This window comes from Ahaetulla prasina, chromosome 1, assembly GCF_028640845.1.
Source record: "Ahaetulla prasina isolate Xishuangbanna chromosome 1, ASM2864084v1, whole genome shotgun sequence".
NCBI classification, from domain to species: domain Eukaryota; kingdom Metazoa; phylum Chordata; class Lepidosauria; order Squamata; family Colubridae; genus Ahaetulla; species Ahaetulla prasina.
In genome coordinates, this window is record NC_080539.1 from 346,158,468 (window position 1) to 346,183,605 (window position 25,138).

General features: G+C 40.4%; 1 long non-coding RNA gene across 1 annotated transcript; it reads right to left on the minus strand.

Annotated features, from left to right (window-relative positions):
* Nucleotides 1-21: 21 nt before the first annotated feature.
* LOC131188012 (uncharacterized) lies at nt 22-14,428 on the minus strand. The gene is made up of 3 exons (XR_009152704.1): nt 13,990-14,428; nt 13,848-13,896; nt 22-1,058 (listed from the first exon to the last, which is right to left on the minus strand). It is a non-coding gene; the product is annotated as an uncharacterized LOC131188012 (long non-coding RNA).
* Between the last annotated feature and the right edge of the window lie 10,710 nt (nt 14,429-25,138).

Below are 25,138 nucleotides of genomic sequence, written 5' to 3' on the forward strand. Positions count from 1 at the left end.
TGTTGGAGCCTTGTCCACCCAGAAAATCATTTTGATTTATTTTGATTTGAGGGGTCCTTGGTGCTCTCTGATTGTTTCTTGCGGAAAACATTTCAACCCTGAGCTACAAATATTCTTCTTTATTATTTTGATTGATATGTTACTTTTCTGCTATGGCCACTCCTATCTGGCCAGGCATATCACAAAATAATTCTTTATTAGCAGGCAAAATATGAAGGCTAAAGAGAAGTAATTTGCCCAAGAACCAAAATATAAGGAAAGCTACTAAATCTGGGGTTTAAAAAAATTTGAACAACCATTAAATAGCAGCAAACTGATACAGAAAATTGCATTTTTTCCCCTGACATCTGTAGCAAGATCACAATTATTGTGAGTTTGAATAATCTGATATTCAATTTAATATAATATAATATAACATAATATAATATAACAACAGAGTTGGAAGGGACCTTGGAGGCCTTCTAGTCCAACCCCTTGCCCAGGCAGGAAACCCTACACCATCTCAGTCAGATGGTTATCCAACATTTTCTTAAAAATTTCCAGTGTTGGAGCATTCACAACTTCTGCAGGCAAGTCGTTCCACTTATTAATTGTGCTAACTGTCAGGAAATTTCTCCTTAGTTCTAAATTGCTTCTTTCTTTGATCAGTTTCCACCCATTGCTTCTTGTTCTACCCTCAGGTGCTTTGGAGAACAGCCCAACTCCCTCTTCTTTGTGGCAACCCCTGAGATACTGGAATAATTTAGTGCAAATTATAAACTGATACCAGGACACATTTAATGAAAACCAAAATTTAGTTAATGAATAGCTAGCATATATGTGGTTATCATTGAGGTTTTAGAAACTGTTAATATTTGTTTGTGCAAAATGGAGAAAAGGAAGATTCTGTCAGAGGAAAACTGTAATGTGGAAGTGATGGAGTTCACTCAAGATATCTTTCCAGCTGCAGAAGTCGTGAGGCAAAAGTCATGGATGCTGATGCTAATCTTGATTGAAGTATGCAAATTTGCTGAGATGTGGATAAAGCATTATGCATCCACCAGCGTATCAATGAAGTCCTGAAGAAAAAGAAAACAGTCTACATTGCTAAGATATTTTGAAAGACAAAAAAGTAGATTTTTTTGTTTTTTTAATAACTATTCTGAGACTGTAAGAATAATTTTAAATTATAAACATATTATTTTATCCTTTACTGAAGTATTTATTAATCTACATAGAAATAATTATGTTTTTAAAAAATGTCACTTATTTCCGTGGAGCTGGAACCAATTACCATGTTTTCCATAGAAATATCATTTTGAACAGATCATTTAGTAGGAGTTGTTATCCATACTAATCAAGACATAGCTAGTAATCTGGATATTCGCAGTCCAGATCTGACCTCTACCTCTAACCTTAGCCCTAATATAAGGCAGAGCTGGGACTAACCCTCAAATGCCAAACTAAGTTTAGAGCCACTACAAAAGAATCAAAATTGAAAATGCTCAGAAAAATATAGGCAGCGTGCAAAAACTATACCCTCCTCTTACATGCTGTTCTGTCCCCCCTACCTCAGTCCGGGAGGCATGTGAACTGACTCAATTAGCCGGCAATTTAGTCCACAGCAGCTATCAGCTCTGGCAGCAAACCAGCAAGCGTCTGGTTTTCTTTTATCTTCCTTGATGCCGGTGTGTCAGAAGCTCGTTACTGGAGCAACCAGGAAGTCAGGAACAAACAGCAATCCAAGCCAAATGCTCAGTCAAATAGTTCAGCTCAAGTTTTCTCCAGTCAGTTTGATTTGTCTGTCACGAAGTAGTAGAGCAGCCCCTCCTGCTTTTATACCCTGTGGAATGTGGCTCCGTGACTCAGCACTTTCTAAGCCTGCTCCACCCCTTCTTCTGTTATTCCTGCCTCTCTTGTCTATGAAACCTGGGATCTAACCAGGACTGATTGTCCACAGCTGGGTCTGGAAGCATTGCCTGGGTGGGGGGAGATACAGGAGACAGAGGCCTCGTCACCTCCTCCACCTGGCCTGCCTCTGGCTCCTGGAGCTGAGCCAGAGAGGCCAGCCCTGCAGAGGGGAGCCCTGATGGCCCTTCCCCCTCACTCTCTGAGTCACTCTCTGGCGGGGGCCAGGCCCAGGGGGAGGGGCTGGAGCCACAACACATGCACACATGCACAAAGACACACACACAGAGAAATGCTGGTCAAACATATACAACCTATACAATTACATGTTAAACAAGGAAGACATTATGAAGAAAATAATTAAGGCATACACCTAGAAAACAATAAATGTGATGTGAACTGAGAAATGTACAGTACGATGCAGGGTAATCAGTGTTTTATCTTGTATTATATTTGTATTTTTATCGGGCTGTAAACCGCCCTGAGTCCCTCGGGAGATAGGGCGGTATAAAAATTTGATTAAATAAATAAATAAATAAATAGGGGATTAACCCCCTTCTTTCCAAACCTACTTCTCTCCTTCCTTCTCCTCTCCTCTCTTCCCCTCCCCTTCTTTCCCCATCCCTCCCAGCCTGTTTCTGGACAAGTATATTTCTAAGCAATGCTTGGGCAGCTGCTGTGTCCCTGTTTTGTTTTGTTTTGTTTCTTTAATTCTTCAGGGGCATAAAAGTGAGGCTGGAGGTTTGCTTGCTTAAAAGCTCAGATTGGCTGAGAACTCAGAACTACCTGGCACTAAGAAGGCAATTCACAGACATTTGGAATTAGAAAAAGAATCAGTAGTAAGGGATTGGTTTGAGATTATGGAAAGCATCCATGATCTTGGTCTGCTATTTCTCAAGTTTTTATTTATTTTTATTTTATTTTATTTATTTGTCACAACAGTATATATAGGCATAAGCATGAAATAACTATACAATATATAAGCATATATATAAGCATAAGTATGTAATAACTATACGAATTGGATACAATTAAAGGGAATATTAGGACAGGAACGGTAGGCACGCTTGTGCTCTTATGCACGCCCCTTATAGACCTCTTAGGAATGGGGTGAGGTCAATAGTAGATAGTTTCTGGTTGGGGATTTTGGGAAGAGACCACAGAGTCTGATAGTGCGTTCCAGGTATTAACAACTCTGTTACTGAAGTCATATTTTCTACAATCAAGTTTGGAATGGTTCACATAAAGCTTAAAACTATTGTGTGCTCGTGTATTGTTGTGATTGAAGCTGAAGTAGTCTTCAACAGGAAGGACATTGTAACAGATGATTCTATGAGTTAAACTCAGGTCATGTCGAAGGCAGCGGAGTTCTACATTTTCTAAACCCAGGTTTTCAAGTCTGGTGGCATAAGGCATTTTGTTGTAATCAGAGGAGTGGAGAACTCTTCTTGTAAAATATTTCTGGACATGCTCAATTGTATTAATGTCCAAAATGAGGTATGGGTTCCAGACAGGCGAGCTGTATTCAAGAATTGGTCTAGCAAATGTTTTATATGCTCTGGTTAGTAGTGTAGTATTTCTGGAGAAGAAGCTATGCAGCATTAATTTACAAGGAGATACACAGAATCAAGGATTAGCCTTCAGGAACAGATTGTGAGGTGTGGTCTTCTTAGAAAGCCAAATATTATCACTCAATAGAGACAAAAGAGTTTGACAGAGGTTGCTGAAACATTGCAATGCCATCAATTCCTAGCTTTCATGAAACATCAGCAAACCAGTCAATCAAGCCTAATTACACATTCCACAAATATATAATAATAATAATAAACCACTTCAGTAAGAACAGGAAAATCTGGAGCTTGAAGATTATAAACATGGCTCTGTCACTAAGCAGTCTGGAATCAGTTGTGGGAGTTATATTTGGAACATTGTCTCTCAGAGTGGAGATTTGCCACCAGGTGAGCTGTGAGCCTGAAGTTTTGATCTACACCACAAGATGGGGGTGTTGGACTCCTTTTTGAAAAAGATTGAGGCAAATTTTAAGAAAGAAACCTTCCCAGCCTTGAACTCTTTGGGAAGTGTAGTGGAGAAGAATTCCCAGAATAGACATTTGGACTTTGAGTATGCAGAAAGCTTCAGCATTAAGAAGACTGTTTCAAGTAATTCATCTACTTATGCAATTTATTTTATTTATCTGCCTATTTTGAAGCAACCTTGCCTTCCTTGTTGCATTCTAAATGATGGCTCCAGGTGGAAAGAGCTGTTGTCTCCTGTAACAGGGAAGATACTATATTGGAAAAGACTGAAAGAAATTTCTTTGATATCAAAGCTTTCATGTTTAAAATGGTGCAGAATACAGGAAAGCCCAAGATACCATCATCTTGCAATGCAGGAAATTCCCACTTTCATTTAAAAGGTAACGTCTTACTGAATTTTGGTGTTTTCAGGCAGAATACAATGCTTTATTCCGACATTCAAAGAGTTCCAATTTTTTTCCCCCTGAGGGAATTTCAATTTATTTCAAAATAAAATTTAAAAACAGAGATATATGCTTGATAATAAAATGTCTGCACTACTATTAATCTTCTCATCACCCATCTCCTTCCACTTATGACTGTATGACTGTAACTTTGTTGCTAGTATTCTTATGATTTATATTTAAGTTGATTGTTTCCTGATTGCTTATTTGTAGCCTATGACTATCATTAAGGGTTGTATCATTAAGTGTTAAATTTGTACCCTATGACTATCATTAAGTGTTGTAAGTGTTGTACCTTGATGAAGGTATCTTTTCTTTTATGTACACTGAGAGCATATTTTATTTTATTTATTTATTTATTTTGTCACAACAATATAAGCATAAGCATGAAAGTAACTATATAATATATAAGCATATATATGTAAGCATAAGCATGCAATAACTATATTAATTGGATATAATGAAAGAAAACAATAGGACAGGAACGGTAGGCATATGCACCAAGACAAATTCCTTGTGTGTCCAATCACACTTGGCCAATAAAAAATTCTATTCTATTCTATTCTTTCCCAAAGGTGCTTTTTTCAAGAGGCAACTGGACTTTCTGGTTTTTCTTTGAAGACCTTTAGCTTCTCATCCAAGAAGTAGAGAGTGGAGGGCTTTATACTCCTTGCAGACAGCTAGTCATTTGCATTCTTTTAGAGTCATTGAGGCCACCTGGAGGTTTATCTGTGTTGTCAGAGTCACCTGAGTAGTGGGAAAAAAGCCCTTTTGGGACAACCATGACCTGGATGACTGAGAATCTCCATAGATACCTTTGCTTTATTTTGCCATAGTCGTTCTATTTCTATTTGCAGGTCTTTGTGTTTTGTTATCTTCTCCAGTTCTTTTTCTTCTCTTCTACTGTCTCCAGGTACTGCCACATCCAGTATATAGACTTTTTTTTAATCTTTCTTATCAACAGTTGTTAAGACTGGGATATTACATGGTGGGTGCCTGTCAGTTGGAACTGGAATGTTCCAGAGCACTTTATCTTCTTCCTTTTCTATTATTTCATCTATTTTATGGTCCCACCGGTTCTTGCTTGCAGGCAAATGGTATTTTTTGCAGAACTTCTTATGTTATTATTGGTTCATCAGTCAGATGTCCATGACTGGATTTGGCATTTTTATCCACCTATTGAATCCATCCCAAGAATCGATAAATACAGTCAGTTCTTGCTTAGCATGACATTGTGTGGCTGCACCAAATTACAACAGCACTGTGGCACTCCTGATTGTCATTGTTAGGTGAATCTCATGAAATGGCAACTTCCTGTGACCACCATTTGTAACCTCCTGCCAGCTACCCTATCGACTTTGCTTGTCGAAAGCTGGCCATGAAGATCGCAAATGGCGATCACATGATTATCAGATGCTGCAACGTTATAATTGTGAGCTGATTGCTAAGCCCCAGAATCATGATCATGTGATCACAATGACAATGCTGTGACAACCACAGCTACTATATGAGGACCATTCAGTGCCATCATAACTTCGAACACCTGCTTGTTGTTGTTAAGGGGGACTATCTGTATATCCTTTTATTTCCTGAAGATATTGATAGAGGAGAAAGAAGTGGTGCGGGTGGCCTAGAGGTGGAGCTCTTGCCTCACAATCAGGAGGCTGTGAGTTCAATCCTAGGTAGATTTCTCTCTGGGCACACTGAGAATATATTTGCTGAACGAAATTCCACACTGGTGACAGGGAGGGCATCTGGTCATTAAAACACCCTCCTAGCTCCATTCAGTTGCCCAGACACCACCCCACAAGGGATTATGGGGTTGTTAAATGACAATATTGATAGAGGAGAAAGTTCTCTTTTGATCCAACAAGCATGTATAAACTTTCATGACTATTGAAGCCTGAACGCTTCAGGAACTGCCACGTTACACAAATCTGGGATGCAGAAACACTGTCTGAACAGAAGCAGGCCAGGGGTCCTTCTTCCCTCAGGCCAACATTCCCAACAAGTACACTTAAGTCTCCCATGAAAGGGCTTTTTAAGGTTGACAGTGCCAACCATCTCTTTGGCAGAAGCCACATGTCACATGCTAAGTTCCTTGGCTTAGGGAAAAGGTCTCACATTTCTCTCCGCTGCATATTCATGCCAAGAGAAACTGCACCTGTTGAATTTCTGTGACTTGTGCAGACGGTTAAAGGCATAAAGGCAGTCCCTGGCAAATGTAAAAGTCACTTTATATAAGCTATCTATTTGGGAAAAGTCTTATTCTGTGTAATTTTGTTAAAACAGAGGTAAATCGAGAGATTTGTGTTCATACTTGGGACTCACCTAGTTAAGCTACAATAGGGCTGATGAGGGCAGCATTTTCTGGGAAGAAAGAATTTGCTTTTAAACTTGAATGCTCACAAAGAGAAATGATGGATATCTTATGTCTAATGGAGAGCTGCTTGAGAAAGATTTATTATTCCACAAATATCTTTTTACAAGGAATTTATCCTAGCAGGTGGACTCAATCTGTTCAGAAGAAAACTACATACTCACAGTAACCAAGATTGACTTGTCTATATTTGCCTGGCTAAAACACACTTTGGTAAAACAAAGTGGGAAAATCTCTGGAACTGGTCACCCTAGCATTTCAGCTGAGGACATGAAAATAGAAAACCTCTCCTACTCGATATAGGGGTATTTTAAAATTTATTTTTTAATATTTTTTGCACCCCCTTCCTTTTCTGACTTTTCTAATTCTTTTTCTCTTTGGTTTTTAATAGTTCATTCTTTGTCAAAATTCAGTAGTTATACAATTGATATACAATTATGGCCAATTATTTCAGGGGGTTTTAGTGGGAGCATCCTAGGTTAGCCCCTGTAACTGAGTTCACATATTAAACAAAACCATACTTAGGTCAGTAAACCACAATTGTCTGGGTTCACATTTCTTAAGTCATAAATCATGCTTAGAGATGTCAGGGATGGAGCTGACAAAATGCATTAAGCCAAAAACAAACCAGCCACATGACATTCTAACTCTCTATATTGGTGTGAATAAGATCACATGTGTTGCATGTTATTATATTACACATACAGTATTAGTGTGTGGTTATTGTATTACACATTATATTACACATACAGTATTAGTATATGGTAACATGAGGGTTAATTTGGAAGCTCAGTTGGTGCCAATATTTGCAAGCCATTTTCTGGAAGGGAAGAGTTAACAGAATGACATGAAAGCAATGTTCTACCACCAGCATTCTGGCTTCCCATAATATGCATGATGTAATGTGGAATGGAAACCTCAGCAAGTTCAAGTAAAATACAGTGACTCTTTCAACATTTTGGTCTGGTTCAACACCATAATAAGCTGGAGTATGGCTTGCTTGATTTAGGCTTATTGTGGAAGATCAACCAACAATGGTTTATTTAATAGTCATGGTTATACAAGCAAAGGCTTAGAGTGATATGCACATCCTGCCTCAATGTCAAGAAAGTTCAGATAGAACCATAGCATAGAGCATTGGATTTACCGCAGTGCAATCTATATTTAGGACCAGTGGTGGGTTTCTACCAATTTGCCCCGGTTCCGGCAAATACTCTAGAAAGAGTGCAGAGAAGAGCAACAAAGATGATTAGGGGACTGGAGGATAAAACATATGAAGAACGGTTGCAGGAACTGGGTATGTCTAGTTTAACAAAAAGAAGGACTAGGGGAGACATGATAGCTGTGTTCCAATATCTTAGGGGCTGCCACAAAGAAGAGGGAGTCAGGCTGTTCACCAAAGCACCTGAGGGTAGAACAAGAAGCAATGGGTGGAAACTGGTCAAAGAAAGAAGCAACTTAGAACTAAGGAGAAATTTCCTGACAATTAGAACAATTAATAAGTGGAACGACTTGCCTTCAGAAGTTGTGAATGCTCCAACACTGGAAATTTTTAAGAAAATGTTGGATAACCATCTGACTGAGATGGTGTAGGGTTTCCTGCCTGGGCAGGGGGTTGGACTAGAAGGCCTCCAAGGTCCCTTCCAACTCTGATGTTATGTTAAATTGGTAGCGGTGGCGGGAGGCTCTGCCCACCTGCCTGGACTTTATCATGGATGCTCTGTGCATGTGCAGAGGTGCCGCACGTGAGCGAAGCAAGCAAGTGCACACACACACTTCAGTTCCGAACCGATAGCTGTTCCTCAGATCGCCGGCTGTGAATCCCTCTATGTGCGGTGGGGCCATAGGAATCAGTTGGGCTTGTTGATCGCGTACCTGGCTCCTTGCTGCATGACCACAGCCCTGCCTGAGCTGTTGGAGGTACTTGCCGCTGTGGCAGTTGAGACCCCCAGACTTATAGTCATGGGGGATTTCAACTTGCCATCGGCTGGCTTGTTATCGACGGCAGCTCGGGAGTTCCAGGCTTCCATGACGGCCTTGGACCTGATTTGAATAAATGATGGCCCTACGCGCATGGGGGGAGGCACGCTGGATCTGATTTATATCTCTGGACAGTGGTTAAATGATCTGGAATTAGATGATTTAGTAACAGAACCAATGTCATGGTCCGATCATTTTCTCCTTCACCTAGACTTCCGTACCGCCACTCACCATCGCAGGGAGACGGAACCTATACGTTGGTTCTGTCCCAGGCACCTGATGGACCCCGAGAGGTTCCTGACGGAGCTTGGGCCATTCCCTGAGGATCTGGCCCACGGCACGACTGAGGAACTAGTCGTGGCCTGGGAACAGGCCGCGGCTGGGGCCTTGGACTGTGTCGCGCCTTTGCGGCCTCTGACCCGGCACAGATCTCGTCCGGCCCCTTGGTTCTCCGAGGGGCTGAGGGAGATGAAACGCCAGAGAAGACGCCTAGAAAGCACCTGGAGGTCCAGTCATTCCGAAGCTGATCGGACACTAGTTAGGTCCTATTCTAGGACCTACCTAGTGGCAATGAGGGAGGCGAGGCACTCCTACGCCTCCACCCTCATTGCGTCGGCAGATAACCGCCCGGCCGCCCTGTTTCGGGTGACCCGCTCCCTCCTTCACCAGGAGGTGCGGGATGACCCTTTGCAGGGACAAGCCGAGGAGTTTAGTGGTTATCTATACGATAAAATTGCTCAGCTCCGGGACGGTCTGGACCGAAATTGGGATGATCCAAGCGAGGGAGAGGAGGCACGTCTTGTCGAGTCTGTTTGGGATGAGTTTGACCCTGTGGCTCCCGAGGACGTGGACAGGTTGTTGGGGAGGCTTCACGCCACGACATGTTTACTGGACCCGTGCCCTTCCTGGATGGTATTGGCCACTCAGGAGGTGACACGAGGCTGGCTCCAGAGGATTATCAACGCTTCTCTGTTGGAAGGGGTTTTCCCTGCCGCCTTGAAAGAGGCGGTGGTGAGACCCCTCCTCAAGAAGCCCTCCCTGGACCTAGCTATTTTGGGTAATTATCGTCCAGTCTCCAACCTTCGCTTTGTGGTGAAGGTTGTAGAGAGTGCTGTGGCGCAACAGCTACCCCAATACCTGGATGAAGATGTCTATCTAGACCCGTTCCAGTCCGGCTTCCGACCCGGATACAGCACGGAGACAGCTTTGGTCGCATTGGTGGATGATCTCTGGAGGGACAGGGACAGGGGGTACTTCTCTGCCCTGGTCCTATTAGACCTCTCAGCGGCTTTTGATACCATCGACCATGGTATCTTGCTGCGCCGGTTGGGGGGATTGGGAGTGGGAGGCACCGTGTACCGGTTGTTCTCCTCCTATCTCTCCGACCGGTCGCAGACGGTGTTGACAGGGGGGCAGAGGTTGACCACGAGGTGCCTCACTTGTGGGGTACCGCAGGGGTCGATTCTCTCGCCCCTGCTGTTCAACATCTACATGAAGCCGTTGGGTGAGATCATCAGTGGCTTCGGGGTGAGATACCAGCAGTATTTTCCTGCCTAGATCTGGTAGCCTAGGACTTCCCAGTCTAGTGTACAGTCTTGGGACTCCTGGAGGTCTTCTGTTTTGAGATCAGCCAAAGTCATCCTGACTTAAATCGGCTTCCATGCCCCCATGTCCTTGTCAGCTAACACATATACACACATCAGTTGTCTTGTGCTCTAAGTCCTCTGTATCAGTGTTCCATGCCTTCAGTCCAATAGATTGGAGTAAGGTCTGGAATGACATCCAGAAAAATATTCAGACAATATGGCAGAATTCCTGGATCTAGATTGTCACACTTTACTCATCATCATCGTCATTGTCATCATCATTGGGAGGAAGGAACTTTGGAGGTCTTCTATTTCTTTTTTGTCACAACAGTATACACAAACAATTGTCATAGATAAAACAACATAATTTGAAGAAAATATACATATATGTATAAAAAATATGCATCAACTATATCAATTTGATATGATGAAGGGAACAATAGGACAGGAACGGTAGGCACTTTTGTGCTCTTATGCACGCCCCTTATAGCCCTCTTAGGAATGGGGTGAGGTCAATAGTAGACAGTTTTTGGTTGAAGATTTTGGGATTTTGAGTAGAGACTATGGAGTCAGGTAATGAGTTCCAAGCATTAACAACTCTGTTACAGAAGTCATATTTTCTGCAATCAAGTTTGAAGCGGTTGACATTTAGCTTGAATCTATTTTTTGCTCTTGTAATATTGCGATTGAAGCTGAAGTAGTCTTTGATAGGAAGGATATTGCAATAGATGATTTTGTGTGTTAAACACAGGTCATGTCGAAGTCGACGGAGTTGTAAGTTTTCTAATCCCAGGATTTCAAGTCTGTTGGTATAAGGTATTTTGTTGTTTTCGGAGGAGTGAAGAACTCTTCTAGTAAAATATTTCTGGACTCTTTCTATTGTATTTATGTCAGAGATGTGGTATGGGTTCCAGACGGATGAGCTGTATTCAAGAATAGGACTGGCAAATGTTTTGTATGCTCTAGTTAGTAGTGTAGAGTTTTTAGAAAAGAAGCTGGGTAAAATTAGGTTTACAGCTCTTAGGGCTTTTTTCGCTATGTAGTTGCAGTGAGCTTTGGCATTAAGGTCATTTGATATGAGAACTCCAAGATCTTTGACAGGATGGGGGTCATCAGTTAGGTAATGTCCATCAAGTTTGTACTAGTCCAACACCTTAAGCAGGAAACCCTGTGCCATTTCAGATAAATGGATGTCCAGTCCCTTTTAAAAACCTCCAATGATGGAGCATCCACAACTTCTGAAAGCAAGCGGTACCACTGGTTTATTGTTCTCACTGTCAGGAAATTTCTCCTTCATTCTAGGTTGCTTCTCTTCTTGGTTAGTTTCCATCCATTGCTTCTTGTATTGCCTTCTGGTGCTTTGGAAAATAGGTTGACCTTCTCTTCTTTGTGGCAGACCCTCAAATATTGGAACATTACTATCACGTCACTCCTACTCCTTCTTTTCCCTAGACTAAGGTAAAGGTAAAGGTTCCCCTCGCACATACATGCTAGTCGTTGCCGACTCTAGGGGGCGGTGCTCATCTCCGTTTCAAAGCCGAAGAACCAGCGCTGTCTCCGTGGTCATGTGGCTGGCATGACTCAACACCAAAGGCGCACGGAACGCTGTTACCTTCCCACCAAAGGTGGTCCCTATTTTTTCTACTTGCATTTTTACATGCTTTCGAAACTGCTAGGTTGGCAGAAGCTGGGACAAGTAATGGGAGCTCACCCCGTTACACGGCAGCACTAGGGATTTGAACCGCTGAGCTGCCGACCTTTCGATCGACAAGCTCTAACCCCTGAGCCACCGCATCCCTTTTTCCCTAGACTAGACATACCCAATTCCTGCAACCGTTCTTCATATTCCTACTCTGAATGTGAAAGCTAGAATTGTCACAGTTTCAAGGTTTTCCTCTGAAGGAAAGCATCCCATCGCATAATAAAGCAGAGGGCCAGGAAAGTGTCTGGAATACAATGTTCCACACTGATTTGTAGTTGTTGAAACGGAGGGAGTTGTTTGTCATTAAATATGGGGGAGAATTCAGTCCTGGGATTCTGCAGCTGCTACTGTCTGATGCAGGAAGATCCATGAAGGGCTGCCATGTGTCATCGCTTGCAGTCTGTAAGGACTCTCTGTAAAGCCTCTGACACTATTACAGAGAAGGTTTGGTAAGAAAAGCACTGAAGGTTCTTACATGCGGGTGCACACAGAGTCACTTCAACGACACTAGACAAAGAACGTAGGTGCTAAATTACTAACGTTTATTTTAGAACCTTGGGGACTCTTGTGGGAGAAGGTATGTATGTGTGACCATAAATGTTATTTTATAAAGGGCACAATTTATAGTTACTTACGTTCAGAGGGGTTATTTCCCAGCATGCTTAAAAAGCTATGAATGAATTACATTGAGTCCTGATCTGTCACAGAAGGGCTATAAAGTTTGAGGTCATTCATAATAAAACAAAGAATGTTCCTTCTGAATGTTAAAATTGTTGAAAAATTATGGTGGGTAATTTCTGGCATGGTTTGCACGTAGCACATTCACAATCAACTCTATATTCACATCAGAGCAAGCATGTGTGTCACTCAGTCGAGCTAGCAATCATACAGATTATTTATTAAGTATCAACAGATCTAAAAAAAACATTAACCTGCAAAAATGAGATAAAAGGCAGGCAAAAGTAAAGAAACATGAACAATAGGCAAGAGAGTTTAGTAAGAATAATTTGTGGTATCAATACATCTATAAATCAGAGCCACTGAAATGGGTAATGCAGTGGGTAATTAGCATGGACACTCCCAATTCCTTTTATGTATGTAATTAATTAATCATTTTATGTGCATAACAGTACCAGAATAGAGATGGAAAGTAAGATATCAGATTTTTCCTTTTCTATTCTGCACCATAAAAAAAAAACACAATTAAGCTGATGAGGATGATTTGCCAACAATTATGTAAGAAACTTTTTGTTTAAAGAAGGGGAAATGACTTCTTTCTTTCTCTTTAATGGTCTTTTTCCTGTTATCGTGTTACGGTATGTTCTTTTTTATCTAATAAATCATTCTAAGCTGAAATTACTATAAATTTATACAAAAACGTTAAGGAAGCTTAGAAAGCTGTATGGGACAGACTACAGTGCTCTGCACTGGTTTGATGAGATACACATTTATGATAAAATATGCAAACAAAGGTTTGTTTCAATTGAATTCATGGGGTTAAAAGTCAGTTTATTATCTTACGTTATCAGCCAGCCAATCAAAACCACCAAAAGAGCTAAGGCAGTACTAGGTAGTATTAACAGAGGGATAGTTTCAAGATCATATGAAGTGATAGTACTGCTTTATTGCATACTGCACTGGTGAGGTTATATTGTGTCCACTTCTGGTCACCACGATACAAAAAAGATGTTGAGACCTTAGAAAGAGCACAGAGAAGAGCAATAATGACGATTAGGGGACTGGAGGCTAAACCATATGATGAATGACTGAAGGAATTAGGTATGCCTACTTCAGTGAAAAGAAGGACTGGGGTGATATGATGTTTTCCAGTACCTGAGTGGCTGTTACAGAGAAGAAGAGGTTGATCTATTCTCCAAAGCACCTGAGGGCAGGACAAGAAGTAATGGGTAGAAGATTATTAAGGAGAGATCAAACCTAGAACAAAGGAGATATTTTCTGACAATGGAAGGCTTACCTTTGGAAGATGTGGATGTTCCTTCACTGGAGGTTTTCAAGAAGAGACTGAACAACCATTTGTCCGTAATGGTATAGGGTCTCCTACTTGGATAGGGAACTGGACTAGAAGACCTCTAAGGTCCCTTCTAAATCTATTATTCTATGTTCTATATTTATATGTTTAACATATCCATGTGCAACAATATTTCAGCAGCTGTCTTCGGAAAGCTCTGGCTCTTTAATTTGATCTTATAGTACATTTCAGAGAGATGCGGTTGTCACTAGGGTAGAGTAATGGCTGGAGCAGTTGGCTTCTCCCAAGTAGCTTGGCATGGGATCCAAGAGATGCCCACTTTGATTTTATTTTCAGTGTTGCAAATGATGGTAAAAGGAGCCAGAGCCAGGAGTTATTGCCCATCCTCTCCTAAAGTCCACTCCTCTTGGACTGCATGTTGGCTTAAGGAGCCCCACAACTGCTTTTCAAGGCACTCATCACTCTCACACCGGGTGATGATGCAGACAACTAAAGGCTCTGAATGCTCTACTGTCTCACCAGAGATTTTTCAGTTTTTGGAAATACAAAGTCCAGTAAAAAAGGTTAAAACCCTTTCTTTCTTTCTTTTCCAAGGTACACAGATCCTTTTGTAGATGACAAAAGCCCTGCTTTCACATTGACACAGAAATATTTTACAGTATGCAGATTTTTAACCATTCTAGACCAAACAACTGCCTTACTGCCTTAAGTCCACCAATGAAATCTTGAAGGCCCAATACAGTCACATGGGTCAGCTGCTCAACTACTATTGTCAGAAAAGATGGAGATTGTTTATTGAACAATCCCATGTCTTCTTAAAGTCATGCCTCTTCTACTTGGAGCTTCTGGCATGCTAAGGGCCTGCCTGGGACATATTGCAAGATTTTACATGCTGGAATGCAAGTCAGAGTTTTTGGCACAGGAGTGGCATTCATGCTGCTCTCCAACCAATTTTTTCCAAGTGTTATGGTGGTAGTGGTGATGAGGGATCATGCCCTTTTATTCCACTCTTTCCTAATTTGGTTCTGGTGTCTTGAATTTTTAGGAGTGACATTCACAAAAGATCTGAAGGGCACTAAGTTAAGGCAGACTGCCTGCTGTTGTTTCTCAAAGATGAGTCAACATTCAGGTGATGTTTTCCAAAGGTGGTGGTAAGAACAGAAATGCACCTAATGGCTAATTGTTGCCTCTGAGAAATTTCTCACCATCTTCAGCAGTGCTGAAGTTAGTTTCCACTTTGTTATGCGTCTGAACAGACACACATAATACTAATTGTCACCTGTCTAGGGATTTGCCTTATACTGTTTTTTTTTTTTTATTACTTTTTTTGCAACAAACAAACAAACAAAAAATACATTATTACACCCTTGTGCTATACATAAAAGGAAGATTTGGGTCTTCGGATATATCCTCATGATTGCCAAAATCCACGTTCTCGAGGTACAGGTATCCTACTTGATAATTTGAACTCTCCCCTCTAAACACCGCTTTCATCGCATCCCAAACAATTTCAAATTTAACCTCCCCGTTATCATTTAATCTCCAACTTTCCTCCAATTTTTTAAGTATCCATTTTTTATCCTTTTCATTTTTATACAATTTCTCGTCATATCTCCAATAGCTTCTTTTTTTCTCAAAATTAAAATCTAAGTCCACCATAACTTCTGCATAATCAGAATCTTTAAAAATTCACACATCTACCTTATCCACATTGTTCAACAAATCTTTAGAAAGAAAAATATAATCAATTCTAGAATATGTATTATATATCTTAGAGAAAAAAGTGTATACTCTCTCAATTCCTTTAACCTCTCTCCACACATCAACCACGCCGTTTCGAAGCATCCACATATTTAAAATCCCCATTTTATTTGCTCCTCCACAGCGGGTGGGATTAGTACTGTCTATTTTATCTCTGATTAAATTAAAATCCCCAGCCACAATTACTTTCCCTACACTTTCATTCTCCAAAATTTTTGTTATTTTTTCAAGAAATTCTCTTTGTTTTTCATTCGGTAAATATAAATTAACAAGTGTCACTTTTTCCTCATTAAGATTTCCAACAATTATTACATATCTTCCATCTTCATCCAAAATTACCTTATGTTTTTCAAAGTACACCCTAACGGAATGCACCGTTATGGATGAAAGTTAATAAATCATGAAGTGGAAGTGTTAATAGCCCAGCAGACTGAATTTAAAACTGGTAGGTCATCTGAAACTGCTTGAATTAAGGAGTTTTTACTGCGTGGGATGACCGAACTGGCAGACACGATGAGTTTGGAATAAACTGCTGTCTTTTGCTTTCCTTATTATAATTATCGTGTTCTGTGTTAAATGCTGAGGCTAAGGAATATCAAAGACTGAATTTGCTAATGAGAAGAATTTTAATTGAAGAGATCGATCTTTTGTGCTGGACTGACTGGCTGAAGAAGATTTTATTAGGTGGATAATTTTTTCTTATTATTATTTTTCTTTTGAGAGGAAATTAATAGCTGGTTTATATTACAGAAAACAAAAAAGGACTTTGTTTTGAAGTTCAAGCTGGTTTTTTTTTTTTTTTTTCTTCTCTGCCGACGTGGAGAAAAAATGGCGCTGATTAAGCTGTGAGGTAATTGTGTTTCTTTGTGGAGTGAATATGACTCATAAGTTACTGATAAGCTACTAACGAGTGCAAATAAGCCGTTTCGCTTCAATTAAAAGATTGTCGTCCCTTGATCTTCATTAAGACCCTCTGTAAAATTGCTTTGACTGTTGTCCTTTGATCTTCACTAAGACTCTTTGAAAAATAGGAATCCCAGTTTGAGAAATTTTTTGGTTTTTTTTTTTTTTTCAAAATGACTCAACAACTTTCAGAAACGCAGCAAATTGCTGCAGCTTTAAATAAAATTGGGGAAAAAATAGCAGGACTATCAGAGCGTATAGATAATTTGACATTTAAACTGACATCCGAAGTGCAAAATTTAAAGCAAGATATGAATGACAACTTTGCTAAACAAAAAGAGGAAATGATAATGATTAAAGATGAAATGGAGCAGCTGCATGTGCATGAGGCAAAAGTAGATCGGCAAATTGGCAAAATATTTTATAAAAATGAGCAGCAAGATAAGAGAATTTGTCTTTTGGAAGAAGAGATGAGGAAATATAATTTGTTATCAGAGGAATCTCGGAAGAAAGGGAGGATAAATTGAAACAGCGGGTTTTGAAATGGATTAATGATTTGGATACGCAACTTACGTTCACATTAGCAGACCTGGCAAGTGTTTTTAGAATTGGATATAGAAGGCAAAATGGTTCTAACAGGAATGTGCTTGTCAGGTTCGCAAATCTTGGTGATAAGTTGGAAGTTATGGCCAAGTTAAGAGAGTTGGGAGATGCTTTGAGTTTGAAGGAAGACTATTCAAGTCTTCCCGGATATATCAAGAGAAGAAAGGGCATGGAGATTTTTTAAAACCAATTACAAAAGTTTTGAGAGATAATGGAATTAAATACAATTGAGGCCACCACAACAATTGAAATTTTTTATAAAGGAAGGATGCGTACAATCACCCCAGATATAGATGCATTATTATATTTACGGAGCTTGGACTGATTGAGATGGAGGATTTAATGGAGATAAAAGATCAAATGCTTCAGATGGGTGGAACATACGTGGAAACATCAATCTCAGAAGAAGAAAGGGGCTATTGGAGGGCAAGACTCTAAAGGGTTAAAGAGGAAAGAAATATCACCTGTGTTGGTTGAACAGAAGAAGAGTCGTGAGGATACAGTAGGAGAAGAAGCAGATAAGAGTCTTGGAAAATATGAAGCTGAATGCGGGTCATCGCTATCTTTTTTTTTTGGTTTTTTTTTCTTTTGAGAGGAAATTAATAGCTTGTTTATATTACAGAAAACAAAAAGAGGAAATGATAATGATTAAAGATGAAATGGAGCAGATGCATGTGCATGAGGCAAAAGTAGATCGGCAAATTGGCAAAATATTTTATAAAATGAGCAGCAAGATAAGAGAATTTGTCTTTTGGAAGAAGAGATGAGGAAATATAATTTGTTATTAGAAGAATCTCGGAAGAAAGGAGGATAAATTGAAACAGCGGGTTTTGAAATGGATTAATGATTTGGATACGCAACTTACGTTCACATTAGCAGACCTGGCAAGTGTTTTAGAATTGGATATAGAAGGCAAAATGGTTCTAACAGGAATGTGCTTGTCAGGTTCGCAAATCTTGGTGATAAGTTGGAAGTTATGGCCAAGTTAAGAGAGTTGGGAGATGCTTTGAAGTTTGAAGGGAAGACTATTCAAGTCTTCCCGGATATATCAAGAGAAGAAAGGGCATGGAGATTTTTTTTTAAACCAATTACAAAAGTTTTGAGAGATAATGGAATTAAATACAATTGAGGCCACCACAACAATTGAAATTTTTTATAAAGGAAGGATGCATAATCACCCCAGATATAGATGCATTATTATATTTACGGAGCTTGGACTGATTGAGATGGAGGATTTAATGGAGATAAAAGATCAAATGCTTCAGATGGGTGGAACATACGTGGAAACATCAATCTCAGAAGAAGAAAAGGGCTATTGGAGGGCAAGACTCTAAAGGGTTAAAGAGGAAAGAAATATCACCTGTGTTGGTTGAACAGAAGAAGAGTCGTGAGGATACAGTAGGAGAAGAAGCAGATAAGAGTCTTGGAAAATATGAAGCTGAATGCGGGTCATCGCTATCTTTTTTGAGTGATGAATTCAAATAGAATGTATATAAAAGGTATGCAAATATATGAAAAAGCATTTGGAACTTTAAAAGCTAGAGGAGATTTGCCTTATACTGTAAGCCTCCCGGAGTCTTCGGAGAAGGGCGGGATATAAATGTAAATAAATGTAAATAAATTTTAAAATCTGCCTTCTGGAGTAAAGGAATAATGTGATATGGCTGCTTAATGACTGGTTAATTTTGAAATTTGGTATAAATAAAAAACTGGGAAACAGCCAATATTGCTTTCATAATTGTGTCTTTCTAGAGGCAGAGCTCAGAACTTACACATTGGCATAAACTTGATAAAATATTTTCTGTTTACTATTCGTGAATTTTCTGAACCTTAGGCATGCCATTTAAATTATGAATAAATGAGTCACTCCCTAACAAAAACCTCAATGTCAGCTACTATTAAATGGATTTTGAAACAGACCTTGAGAAAGGTAGTCTCTATATTAGAGATCCAGAGATAGAATGGAGTGAACATGCTTGTGATAAAGCTGGGCTGTGATTGCACTTGTGACCTGCTAGCCAAATTAAGATAAAATTTACTACAGTCACTCATGCCCTAGTCACTCCCTGTCTTGACTATTGCAACATACTCTACATGGGGCTGCTCTTGAAGAGCATCCATAAGCTCCAATTGGTGCAAAATGCAGGGTTTTGTGCAGACCTCAGTGTGCACATGTATCAGGTCTCCTGCGGGAGATGCATTGGTTGCTGATTGGCTTCTGGGTGCAATTCAAGATGTTGGTTCTCACCTTTAAAGTCATTCATGGCTTGGGACCAGGTTATGTGAGGGACCATCTTTTTCTGGTCACATTTACCCAACTCACCAGAGCAGGGGAGGAAAAGAATTTGTTAAAAACGAGATGAGCTCTCGGCTCAAGGGGGTGCCTGTTATGGGGTGATCGTGTAATAATTCCTGATAAATTAAGGAAAGGTATTGGACCTCCTCCACGAGGGTCACCCAGGGATCGTAAGGATGAAGGGTTAGCTAGAAGCTATGTGTGGTGGCCACCATGGACGCAGAGATTGCTGAGAGGGTAGGGAAATGCCAGGCTTGCCAAGAGTCCAGACCTCTACCCCCAACGCCCCAGTCAGGAATGGGAAAAGCCCCAAGGGCCCTGGTCAAGAATCCACATTGATTTTGCTGGCCCTTTCCACGCCAAACGTTCCTAGTGGTGGTTGATGCATTCTCTAAATGGTTGGAGATCATACTCATGAAATCCACCACGGCCAAGCAGTAATCGCAACCCTGCGCCACCTATTCGCAACTCACGGGTTGCCGGACACTCTGGTGTCCGACAATGGGCCTCAATTCACGGCAGCCCAGTTTGAAGAATACCTGGCAGAGGAGGCATCCGACATGCCCTCTGCGCCTTTCCACCCTGCGCCGAATGGCCTTGCAGAGCGTTCCGTCCGGAGCGCTAAGGAGGCATTGTCCAGGCTCAAGCCAGGTGACTGGCAAACAAAGATAGATTTTTTCCTAGCCGTCCAGCACAGAACCCCAAGCACGCCACGGAAAAGCCCAGCCGACTATTAATGGGACGGAAACTCCGTGCCCACTTGACTGCTTTGAACCCCCATTACACACCCAGAGGGTTACAAGGGGAACTAGAAAAGACAAGGAAATGAGCATAGGCGACGGGTGTGGGCCCGAACTATGGGGACGGCCCTAGTTGGTTCGAGGCCAAATAATAAAGATAACCGGGCCAAAATCGTACGTGGTAGAGCTACCAGACAACCGAGTGTGGAGGCGCCACAGATCAGTTAAGGAAACAATAACTGATCAAACCAAACCAAATGAAACAAATCATGACCAACACCAATTTGAATTCACAGCTGACAATGACCCGGGGGAGGCGCAAGACTTAGCTGAGGTCCCAGAGCTCCAGCGACGCCATCAGGTTCCCGAGGGAAACAGCTGGGAAAGTTTCAGAAGTAATCCAAGGCCGGATGGCCAAGAAAAAAAGTCAGCCCATAATCCAGAGCCCGTTGGCTCAGAGAAAGAGCTGGGAGGAGAAAACAGCCTCCGACCAGCTCAAACACCACCCAGAACTGAACCGCGAGGTCAGAAAGAACTAGGAGACGCCCAGGTTATTTGCGTGACTCATTGAAAATAACATGTAAATAAATATGTAAATAGAGGCAAAGTGTTTTCTGGGAGGGGAGGAGTGTTATGTATTCATGCTTGTACCTTTAAATATTTGAGCGGGAAATCAGCACGTTGCTGATTGGACGAAGCCTCCAGCAGAACAGTATAAAAGGAGAGGTTTTTCCCCCAGCCTGTTGCTGGGTTCACCCTATATTAAAGAGCTGTTGTCACTACCCTGGTCTCCAGCCTCGTTACTTGTAACGAGGTTACTTGCAGTTACTTGTAACTGCATTACAACAGTTCATTTAGTGACTGTTCAAAGTCATAATGGCCCTGGAAAAAGTGACTTATGACCCTTTTTCGCAGTTACAACCTTTGCAGTGTCCCTATGGTCATATGATCAAAATTCAGATGCTTGACAACTAGTTCATACTTATGACCATTGCAGAGTCCTGGGGTCATGTGATCATTTTTTTTCAAACTTCTGACAAGCAAAGTCAATGGGGAAGCCAGATTCACTTATACAACCAGGATACTAATTTATCAACTGCAGTGATTCACTTAACAATTGTGGCTAGAAAAGTCGTAAATGGAGCAAAACTCATTTAACAAATTCTCACTTAACAATGTAATTTCTGGGCTCAGTTGTGGTCATAAGTTGAGGACTGCCTTTATTTTCTATTGAGCTGGCTAAGGAGTTCAGTTCTTCTTCTTGTTATGAGTTGTGTCTTAAATGCAGAATCATTGCTTTTTAATTACCTTCCATTACCCAATAAACAGAAGGAGCAGATCTCTTCCTTCCCTGCCAAAGCTTTTACATCTGGTTTTCATACAGCTTAGCCACCCATGGTGTCTTCGACTAACCCCATGGCTAACCAGGCTACCAGTTTATTACCTTTATTATGTTTTTCTGACTCTGCCTTTTAAAGAAGATGAAAGTTCCTAAAACTTCACGTGTATTTGGAATTGGTTTAATGAATTTTTTTCAACATGGAAGAAGTAGATGGGGGACAGATAGTGAGAGTCCAGCTAAGAAATGCATTGTTTGGAGTAAGTACAGTACATCTCCCTGTCAGAAATCAGTTTGGTTATTATTTTAATAAAAGTCTCCAAATAATAAATCCAGTTTACTAGTGATTAATAACATCTCCATCTAGGCCGGGGTCTCCAACCTTGGCAACTTTAAGACTTGTGGACTTCAACTCCCAGAGTTCCTCAGCCAGCAAAGCTCTGAAGTCCACAGGTCTTAAAGTTGCCAAAGTTGGAGACTCCTGATCTAGGCCAAATTTAATTTCAGATTGTTTTTTCTTTATTCATCCTATCAAACTTATGCATTGTATAAAGATGCTGATTGCTCCTTCGAGATTGAAGGTAAAGAACAGTAGACAGTTATCTTACTCCAAAAATGTGTTATGATCTCTCAGATAGGTTTTATAAACAGCATAAAAAGAAAATGGAAACCCATAGAACACCATAGGTTAATCCCCTGGGTAATGGAAAGTGGTACTTTAGCACCACCTTCTGGATCTGGGTCAAAGAAAGGACTGAAACAATTGTAGAACAATTCCTCTAGAATCCAATTCTGCCAGATGATCCAGAAGACGATCATACAGGGGCCAATGGTACTGAATGATGCCAAGAAATCCAGCAGCAGTATGACTATATTGTCTCTATTCAGTTGCCTTCACAGATCATCTACAAAAGCAAGCATAGCCCAATAGAATGGACAGCTAACATCAAAAACATCATTAAAAAAGGACAACAAAGAATGTTCTTTCTGCGCCAACTCAGTAAGCTCAAACTGCCCAAGGAGCTGCTGATTCAGTTCTACAGAGGAATTATTGAGTCTGTCATTTGCACCTCTATAACTGTTTGGTTCAGTTCTGCAACCCAACAAGAAAGACACAGACTTCAGAGGATAATTAGAACTGCAGAAAAAATAATTGTTACCAACCTGCCTTCCATTGAGGACCTGTATACTGCACGAATCAAGAAGAGGGCCGTGAAAATATTTACAGATCCCTCACATCCAGGATATAAACTGTTTCAACTCCTACCCTCAAAACGATGCTATAGAGCATTGCACACCAGAACAACTAGACACAAGAACAGTTTTTTTCCCGAAGGCCATCACTCTGCTAAACAAATAATTCCCTCAAAACTGTCAAACTATTTACTAAATCTGCACTACTATTAATCTTTTCATCATTCCCATCACCAATCTCTTTCCACTTATGACTGTATGACTGTAACTTTGTTGCTGGCAATCCTTATGCTTTATATTGATATATTGACCATCATTTGTGTTGTAAATGTTGTACCTTGATGAACGTATCTTTTCTTTTATGTACACTGAGAGCATATGCATCAAGACAAATTCCTTGTGTGTCCAATCACACTTGGCCAATAAAAAATTCTATTCTATTCTATTCTATTCTGTTCTGTTCTGTTCTGTTCTGTTCTGTTCTGTTCTGTTCTGTTCTATTCTATTCTAGAAATGAGTTTGGCTAATCAAAATCATAGAATAGAATAGAATAGAATAGAATAGAATAGAATAGAATAGAATAGAATAGAATAGAATAGAATAGAGTAGAGTAGAGTAGAGTAGAGTAGAGTAGAGTAGAGTAGAATTGAATTGAATTGAATTGAATTGAATTGAATTGAATTCTTTATTGGCCAAGTGTGATTGGACACACAAGGAATATGTCTTTGGTGCATATGCTCTCAGAGTACATAAAAAGACAAGATACACTCGCCAAGAATCACAAGGCACAACTCCCAGTGACAGTCATACAGTACAATAATTAATCAAATCATACTAGGAAACAATCAATATCAATATAAATCGCAAGGATACAAGCAACAAAGTTACATTCATGCGGTCACAATCATCCAGTTGCATCTAAATTTGTGAGTCCATCACATTCTTGACAACTTAACTGAATGCTTCAGACTTGCTAACTATTAAGTTATTCAAGTTCTCTTGAATTACTGGAAGGTTTGTTCAACAGAGAGCATGCCTCCTTTAGACAGTGGGAACAAATCCTCACTCACCCACTTTCCTTAACACAGAACTAGAAGCAAGATATTACAATACTTATATCTCCACATAGTTATATGCATAACATTGTGAAGATGAAAAGATAAAATTCATAGAAGTGATAGTTATTAACATTACATTCCTATCAACTGTCCAACACTGGAGTCCTGGTCAAGAATGCAAGTTTCCCAATGAGCCACTGGCTATTCTGTAACCTTCCCTATTACCTAATAATGAAGCTATCACACATGAAAAAACCCCACTCGTGTATTTTGCACAGGTGCAATGGTGATTAAATACTCTTTACTGCTTTCATTGCTGTGGATCAGGTCTCCAAGCAGTCTTCAGTCTCTGCTTGATTTCATCCCTTTTCAATGGGTAAAATTTGGGCTCCAGCTATCCTTTCAGCTTCATCACTTTCAGGCTTGCAACTAAATCAAGGGGCTTTCACTCTGCGAAAGATAAGCAGTAAGAGTGTAGTTAGGAACAATAGTGTCAACCTCCCTAGCTATCTCTATATTCCAAAAATAGCCTGGCTGGACTATATCAATATTATTAATAAATATGAGGGAAAAGTCCTTGAATGTATTCAGAAAAAAATAGATCCAATTATTAGGTCCCTGGGTCGGATTGTTTTAATTGTGCCACCATCTCAGTAAAGTATAAATTGCTCAAAAACTGACCATGGTGGATCTATCCATGACAAGGGAGTCACAGAGAATTTTCCACCTTCCAATCACTTGCTTGGTTCTAAAAGGATACCAAATCACGTGTTTGCCTTCCCACGTGTAGGGATCAAAAAGCTTGTTCAGATGCTTCTTTCTTTGTTATGGCATGACAATTTAAGTGGATACAAGGCAGTGGTGCTATTCAGCTGGTTCTATCCAGTTCGGGAGAACTGGTAGCAGCTGCTGCAGGAGGCTCTGCCCACCCACACGGATGTCATCTATTGCAATGTCCATCCTGTTGAAGACTACTTCAGCTTCAATCACAACAATACAAGAGCAAACAATAGATTTAAACTTAATGTTAACCGCTCTAATCTTGTTTGCAGAAAATATGACTTCTGTAACAGAGTTATTATTACTTGGAACACACTACCTGACTTTCTGGTCTTTCTCAAAATCCCCAAAGCTTTAACCAAAAACTGTCTACTATTGACCTCACCCCATTCCTAAGAGGTCTGTAAGGGGCGTGCATAAGAGCACAAACGTGCCTACCGTTCCTGTCCTATTGTTTCCT